Source organism: Amblyomma mixtum, chromosome 7 (genome assembly GCF_055824585.1).
Source record: "Amblyomma mixtum isolate Tamu chromosome 7, ASM5582458v1, whole genome shotgun sequence".
Lineage (NCBI taxonomy): Eukaryota > Metazoa > Arthropoda > Arachnida > Ixodida > Ixodidae > Amblyomma > Amblyomma mixtum.
In genome coordinates this window covers 136,257,501-136,266,337 of record NC_143018.1, presented here as the reverse complement: position 1 = coordinate 136,266,337, position 8,837 = coordinate 136,257,501, and the positions used below count along the sequence as shown (strand labels likewise).

The 8,837-nt window shown below is 44.5% G+C and overlaps 1 pseudogene; it reads right to left on the bottom strand.

Moving 5' to 3' along the window:
• Positions 1-3,630: 3,630 nt before the first annotated feature.
• On the bottom strand, positions 3,631-8,101 carry LOC149337662 (uncharacterized; annotated as a pseudogene).
• Positions 8,102-8,837: the final 736 nt, after the last annotated feature.

Here is an 8,837-nt window from a genome sequence, read left to right as displayed (position 1 = left end):
TTTGAGCATGAAGCAGGATAAAAAAAACATATTGAAGATATGTCTCCCTCCTTCCTTTAAAAAGGTCATGCTACAACACTTTTTCAAAAGCACCCATTTCATACGACAGAGGGATTAACACGTCCACCAAGCAAGCGCGGTGAAGTCACTGCTTCCTCATAGTTGTCAAGGCGTGGCCCCCACTGAAGGGAGCGTCGTACCTGCACACAACGAAAGGGGAAAAAAAATTGTAGGGGGCAGTGAAGCTCCACTTGAAGGGTATCACGCCATAGCGTTAATGAATTATTGCCCGTATATGCGGAATTGGCCATTCTCCACTTTCAATTCATAGGACTCTGGGAGTCCGCATACCACTCCTGGCGCAGTGGCGGGCCCGTTTAGCGATGTGCCACTGCCCTGCGATGGCAGGTGCTGCCACCTGTGTGGAGCTTGTGACACCCAAATTGCTGTTCCCGAGCAACCTCTCGCTATCAATCATTAATTTAACTGCCACCAGCTGCCGTGGTTAGTTTGGTCACAATCCAGTGGGCAGGCTGTGATAGCGTCAAAAGGCCACGTGTCTTAGGTGAGGTTGCTTCTGCGGGGATTTTTCGCTCACAACGCCGACACCGACAATGCCGAGGGCGACGACGACGACACCGGATTTTCTCCGGAACTGGAGCCTTAAATAGTATAACCATCTAATTTTGGTTGCTTGCTTTCCTGTGTACATTGATGCGCAGGTCACTACTATTCGTTAATAACTATGTGGTATTCGCCTACGACCGCTAAATAAGTTATAATCGAATTTTTCTGTCATGCAGTTTCGGTTTCACCAGCCGAACGACAGTTGTGACGTCAAAGTGTGGCGGTACGTCACACGAGGCATGGAAAAACTGCGATATAATCGCTACTTCACCTTTTTAATTCACTACTGTGCTGAAGCCAACCTTGCTGAAGAGTCGCAATGACAACGAATATAGAAGCAGCGATCATATAGTAGTTTTTTCATGCCTCACGTGACCTTTAGCTACATTTTCACGTCACAGTCATCGTTCGGTGGAACTGGAAGATCACGTGAAAGAAATTTGATTATACATTATCTAGCGGTCGTAGCAGAATACCACGGGGTAATCCCTGTATAATAATGCATTATGCGTCATTACAAACAGGAAAACACGCACTCAAAAGTTAGGTGTCTATACACCCTTAATGCTGTCGCGATAAAATCGAAGCCTCTCGTTTTCGGAGAAGAAAAAAAAATGATGGGATTGAAATGCTGCAGAGAGCATAGTAAGGCTTATCATGCAAAACACCATGACCCCGGCCCAATGAAATAGCACCCTAACAAACACTTCAATTTTCATGGCCCTTCGCTGGTGGGAAATTTCAAACGAAAACGATATGGAAGGACAAGTAAGCACGTTGAGCGGTATTCACACACAGGATTAATGCCTCTCCATGTGGAGGCAAATCTGCATCACATGTTTCCCTCACTTGCAACTCGTAGACAGGTGCAAGTTGCTCCTTGCGGATATTAGATGCTAACCTTGTTATTTTTACTATGCCCGGTACAGCAAGTGCCAACGCTCCAAAAAGTCTCAGTGCGGTTTGGTTAAAAAAACTTGTGCCTCCAAGTTAAAACGATTTGATGCATCATACCCACCAATTCCGGACTAAAGTATTTTTAAACGAGATCCAGCTTACGAAAGCAGTTTTTTGACTTACCGCAATATTCCCCACTTGTTTGATTACGCGCTGATAACATGAGCTACGAGCATTTCATACTATTTTGTTGTTGTGGTTTTACATACAATGCATATCTCTTTTCTCATGTATCTGTTGTTAGGCTTATTACTTGGTTCTTTTTTCATGTGTTGATGTAATTTTGCTATGCACTGCATTTTTCTATTCATAACATCCTGCCCATTCTGTTAAAAAGTGTTCAAAATGTGACGCCCCCATTACACAATGCCCTACGGGCCTGTAAGGTATTTCAAATAAACAAATAAAAATCATAAATCTAAAAACAATAATAGTATACTGGACCTAGCCTCGTTTCTGCACTAGGTAACCTACACCTGGCTTCTTCATGACAGGCGTCTTCAAACCAAGCTCGATAAAGCCGCGACCGTTGTTAAAGTCATGCGTTACGTCGATAACTTTAGTTTTCTATCGCACTAGTAACGCTCGGCAAACTGCTGCACATTTTATTTTGCGTATTCTATAGCGGAATTAATAACTAACAAGTGACTACGGAGCTTCCGACTAACAATAAACTCAGGTGTTATATGTGTAGTAGGAATACAAGTAAGAAAACAGGAGTGGATGTCACTGGGCCACGATCCGCGGCGTCCTGTATTACTCCGCTAGCCAATGGCAACCGCTAACAAAATGAGTTTTCTTATGTTTCATTTTATTAAACAAGCCAGGAGCCAAAATTCCTAAGCTTGTAAAACTTTTTGTTCTTAAGAGCTTTTTGTTCCGATAAAAAGAAAAGCTTTAAGAACGGACTACTTTTCGTCATGGAGGAATTTTGTGCGGCGGCCCTAAATGTGGACGGAGCTTCACTGCAGACTTAACTTGTATCCGACTATAGACTATAGAACAAGCGAACATGTGTTGTTGGATGTACTCACCATGGTCTCTGAAGAGCTTTCTGCCCATTAAGTCGGCCCAGTCGAGTTTTGTTAAGCGTGGAATCGCAAATACATGCGCAAAAGTCGCGTTGCAGAGGTCATTTGTGCATGAAACGAAAACCAGTTTCCACGCAAGAGTGAAGAGGCTCATTGCTGCAGGATATCTCATGAAAGTTTTGTCGAAAATAACCGAACCGATGAGCCGAATGTCGTGTTTCATGCTTATTTTTGCACAAACTACAGTTGATAAGCGAGACAGCAATTTCCGCTCTCAGAAATGGTTTGAATGGGCAAGTTATTTTGCAAAAATTTGCCTTTGTAACACGTACTGTTTTTGGCTTCCCAGTGCGAGCGATTCTTGTGATGAACCCTCTGGGGATATTGCGGGTTTAACTTGCTACCTTGTCTCTAACAGCTAGGAGATACGTTTACTCTCTACTACCGGCAAGTTCATCGGGACAAGGGTACATACAGCACATCGGAATTTCAGGTAGTGCTTGCATATATCAACAAACCTACATTGACAGAAATAGATTACTTAATCCCGCGATTACCGTTTTTGTGGCCCACACAAGTTCCAACAAATATACTCCTTTCCTGAGTACTACTTGTTGGGGGGCTATTTGGTGCATGTTTCCAGAAAAGGGTTGTAGCGCCGAAACAAACTGGTTTCCTGAGATTCTGCACAGCTAAACCTTAGGTACAGTGAGCTTACCCTTACTGCGAGCAGCAATTGCATTCACAAAATCGGCAACTGCTTCCACACCATCTGCCTTTATAAAGGTTAGGTACATTTGTAAAAGAATGGTCTATAAGTGGCTAGTTTGTTCAAGGACTTACCATTATTACTTACAAGCTCCTTCCCCTTTCCTTGTGTTCTCGCAGACAAAGCTTATAAGACGCATTTTCTGTGTGCACCGGCTTCAATTCTTAAGTTACACAAACCTACAGGCTATGCTTACTGACACTCACTGAACTGGAACTACATGCACTGGTGAAACCCAAAGCCTCACTAATCTATGCATAAAGCATGACTTGTCTCGTCACTGTTGTCACCACAGTGGTTGACGCCATCGCATGTCAAGTTGCCTGATATGCAGAAGCTGTTGAGACATTCAAAGTCCCGGCACTGGAGACCTGCAAGCAAAAATACTGCCAGCTGCTAAAACAGCTGCAACAAAAATCCAACAGCAGTGGTCTAACAAGTATATGACTTGATGCATTCTGCAAATTAAATGACGGTAAGCCTTATATTACGAAAAACATCCTTGTGGTATAGTTACCTGAGATTAAGGAAGTCAAAAACATCTCGTCTAACGACAAAAAATAACAACTGCAAATAAAAAGATTTTTGTGCAGTGTTAGCATCGTATTGCTGCATTAGCATTGGGATACACTGCTACATTACTCTCAGGCTGCACTAACACTGCTGTTGTGCACAGATGCACACAGCAAAATAAATTGTGTTGTGTGAAAATCTCGTGGACCCACACAATATTTTCATCACACGAACTTTGGGCTTCTCTGCAAGTGCATATCGCAGTGTACTTCGGTTTAACTTGGTCTAGACGACTGTTTCCCTCCAAGAGGTTGGTTGTCCTTGTAGGCAGTGATGATTAGCCTGAAGCCACTTTCTTGTGGGCTCGAGTCCTCCGTGGTGTACTTGAGGGTGGCATAGTTCGTTCGTGTAAAGATGGCCCCCACATCCGAGTGGGTGCTCCCACATGAAAGATCCACCTGTGACCAGAAGGAATATGTAGACTGAATCTCACAATCTGGCACCAGAGAAAATTCGACTTATGTTCCCCTCCACAGTGACCATGTTGCACGTGGAACCTTTACTTACGATGTACTGATGTATGATCCTGAACAAAATACGACATACGTATGCGCAATTCAACAACTTTTCCTGAACAACTCCAGAAATAAGCAGCATGATGTATTTATACGTTTAAAAGTTCATGAGCAGAATTTTGTGTCAGTGTACTTTTGCGTTGTTCTTAGCAGGATTAGAATGTTTGGATAAAACACCAGAATAAGCAGCCGGCTAAGTTCTAATAGCAGCCAAGCATTCTGAATTTATAACACAGTGCCCTTTACCATACAAGGTGAAAGCGAAGAATAACAATAATTTTTTTCTTTTATCGAGATGAAAACTGTTGGGCCATGGATGTAATAAGAGCAATGTGCTTGAGAAGAGCAGCAAATTAAATATTGTTCGCAAGAATATTTTCATGACGATTTCATTCATTCATCAAGAACAATTTTTGTGCATTATAGCTTAACAGGATTAATTGAGTGAGTTTGCCACTGCGACAGTAGGAAATAAACTCCAGTACCACCAGTGGAACAATCATAGGGCGCCAAAATATTTGAAAACCTGAGGGTTCCCAACATTTGGAAGTTGGCCTACACCCCCCCCCCTTCCGCCAAAATTCCAAGGGACCTCCAAAATTTTCGAACTAGGCCTATCTCAAAATATTGATTGTGGAAAGCGGATTAAACTATGTGGATTAAGCGGTAATTAACTGTTGTATTAAGGTGGATTAACGGATACGATAAGTAAAATTCGATGTGGTCATCTAAAGGAAGAAACTGAAACATTCTAAAAAGTTACCAATATAAGCCATATAAGGGCAGCGGAATAGGTTCCGACCAGAGTTTTGGCGGAAAAATCCCAAGAAGAACATTAGGCACTCATTGTCGACACCATTAGAGGCAGCCTAAATGTTATCCTATTACTTCTTCTTTATGAATGCGGTTAACAAGGCCCCCAAGTCTTTGCCCTCCCCTCTATATGCTTAAACATCCATTTGTGCTGCCTTCACTGGAAAGATTTGCTAATAACGGTAAAATCAGCTTGCAAGCAAAGGTCCCTTTCTACACTAGTTTTCATTCTGGTTTTTTTGCGCAAAAGACACGACACAAAAGAAACGAGGTAGACAGGACAAGCGCTTTGTGTCTTTTCGTGTCGTGTCGTGTCGTGTCTTCTTTTCTGTCGTGTCTTTTGCGCAAAAAAACCAGAATGCTTAGGCACCAACTAGCCTGCAAAAACATACTCGCTACACTAGTTTATACGACTTGGAATTTGCATAGGCTACCACAGTTCTTACTCAGAGCTTCGTAAAATAGACGCAGATACACTTCAATTACGCATTTATCCTAAAAAGTGTGCTGTCTAGAAAAGATCCATGCATGCTACTGACGACTATTTACTTGCGATGAACTCTGTCCAAATTGCGCATGCGCGCGGCCCTTCTAACAGAAATCATGCATAGATGCCAAAGCAACGCATTTTTTCCTGGCTTTTAAAAATTCTGAACGCAAAGAACATCCATAAGGAGTCATTTTTCTCAGCACCTTTGGGTTCCCTATGGCATCGGCCCCATCAAAAATCACCAGATGATCGTGGCGGTCCAAGGCCAGCTTTTCAAAGCGAAGCATGAAGCGCTGTAGATGGAGTCTGTCTGGAAGCTGATAACACAGTCCAGGTTGTTCTCGCCTTCTGATGTCAGCACGGCGCCGTCAATATTCCTGTAGCGAGGCAGTGCGCCTCTTTCGCGCACAGTGACGAGGTATTCACTGCAAACATAGTAAAATAAAGGTTTGGGGTATCACCTCCACATACAAATATTTATTATTTCATTTTCTCCATGGCAGGCATAAAGAAGAATGCCTGACATCCTTACACAAAAATGCATGCGTCACTCATGTGATCCCGTTGCTCAGAGTGCATAAATTTAGAAAATTCCTTTTTTTGCTGCCGGGCTGATATTGTCAGCTCATTTTCCATACCCTTTTTCCTTAACGGTGCGCGCTTAGCTATCGTCGGTCCAGATGACGGACCACGCAGTTTGGTGACCCTGGACCAGGGCATCCTCGAATACTGCGTTTAAACAACGTTTTTTCTCTCTACCTCTCTTCCTCTTCTGTGCATTGTAAAATTATTACTATTAACACCTATTCGCGTCCTGCGTTCGTCGCACAAGTCGCTGACTGCTGGAAAGGGCAGTTTGGTCAATCGCTTTTCTAGTTAGCACAATTCACCTATTTTCTGACGCCTGCCAACTCTGTTATTACTATGGCACAAAGAGCTTGGGTTTAGCAAAAAAAAAGCATTTTTAAAAAATAACGGCAGGCTTCTCTGAGAGACCTTTTATATACTCGATTGACATATGGGAAAATTGCATGCATAGCATAATTAGTTAAAATATGCACATCACTCAGTGGATTCGCAACCAGAAGCCATGTATAAAGCCATCTGAAAGCGTGCTCTCTTGTCTATTAGCCTGCAAAGATACACTTTAGAAGCCGTTTCGCAAAAACGAAAGCTCTGCGCCATGTCGCAGCAAGTAAAACAGTTCCACAAATGTACGGTCAGGCCGGAATTAAACGCCAGCACGCATAAGCTGTACTTTTCAACTTTTCAGCAAAATATCTCTTTGCAGCTGGCTTACGAAGCTCTACTTCGGTGGACCCTTTAACATGTACCAGGCCAGCTACTCAGTGCAGAGAATTTCCGACAATTTGGGGGAAAAATTTCGAAAATTAGAGAATTTTAAGATACTTTTACAGAAATATTGAAGGTAACAGTTTATTCTTACGATGTAGCAAATATTTGATTAAAGTGTTTCTATCGATCGCACCGAACACTGAAAACTCCCACAGAAAACCAATGGTGAACGCTCTTGACGATAGCAAAAATCTTAACAGAAAAGAATTCATGACTGCTGTCGGCGGATCTCCGGATATTTTTATTATTATATTGAAAACTTTCATTATATGAAAGAACTGAGTTCATAAAAAGTTTCACGCTCAGAATGCTTTTGTTCAGATTTGATGGGTATGAATATTTTGTTTTGGTCACAGGTTCTGTTCGCGTTTCATTCCGGCCCGACTATACAAGCGCCAACGGTGATGGTGTTTTGACTCAGCTAGCATGCACAAAACGTATTAACTGAATGTTGATGAGCGGTTCCTACGATTACTATGAATCCCGGTCTCCGCCAGAATCGTACAGGGAATAGCCGCGTCGCGATCGCGGAGTATCCGCTTCTTGTCACGAGCGACGCCGACTGCTTTTCCGAGGCGCACGTCAGCTGAGCCACAGACTACAACGGCGATGCGTGGGCTCTCGCCTTTTTCCACCCCCAGCGTTCTTTTTTTACGGGCCCTGGGGGTAAACGGAGGCGTGCACGCCCACGAGGCACAAGGATGGCGCATACATTGCCCAGCACGGCTGCAAGTGCGAAGTACAGCGCTCTTATCCGCAGATACTCACAGTACTTGTTCTGGTCCGCGAAGGCGCCGTGCGTGCACGTGAACAGCGATAGCAGCAAAAACTGGAGCACGGAGAAAGACCAGTGGTCTCGTTGGACGTTGGCCATGGTCAGTCCGGCCTGCGGATTGGGTTAAGTCGGCTTTCTCTCACGCACAGCCAACGCCTGCTCGGCTCGCCTCCACACGCGATAGTATCTCTCGCGTCATCCAGGGCTAGCCGACGCCTTCCGCTAAGAGGTGGCGCCACCGAAGCTTGTACCGCGGGGGGTCGTGCCAAGGCGATTCGAGTCTTCTTCGGCGGCCGCAGGCGCTACTGCCTCTTCTCCCCACTAAAAATACTGCGCGCGACTCGGAGAATATGCGTGGCAGACGGACATATCGGACAGGAAATGGGACCTGCAACAGCAGGACTGGGAATTATGCATCACCGCATGGCGCGACAGCGTTCGTGTGCTAAGTGTAAACATGTTTGTGTCTTGCAACGTTACAAGCAGGAACTTTAGCAGCAGGGACCCACGGAACCGGGAGGCGGTCGCCTCCCACCATTGCCCCAGGGAAAACAGCGGCCCCCCCCCCCCCCCCCCCCCCCGTCTCCCCTCAGTCCTCAACTGCTTGTGCACAGACCAGTTTGCGCTCCAGATAACTAGATTTACAAGAGTTAGAACCTCACCTTTTTTTTTTGTTAGCGAAGGTCCTCGCGAATTGATAGTCGTTTTCTGCAGTTCATCCTTTCGCTAAGAGCAGGAATCTGCTATTTAATCTGAGCGAAGTTGTCAAAAAACTGAACTGCGATGCTATCCAGGATGCTTCGAATTCTGCGGCGCCACACGGCAGCGAAAGTAACCCCGTTGTTTCCTTACTTTCGGCACAGACGGCACGCCTGTACCACACAGTGAAAGGGAATCAAGCGAAAGCAAGAGGAGGAAGGCACACAACCAA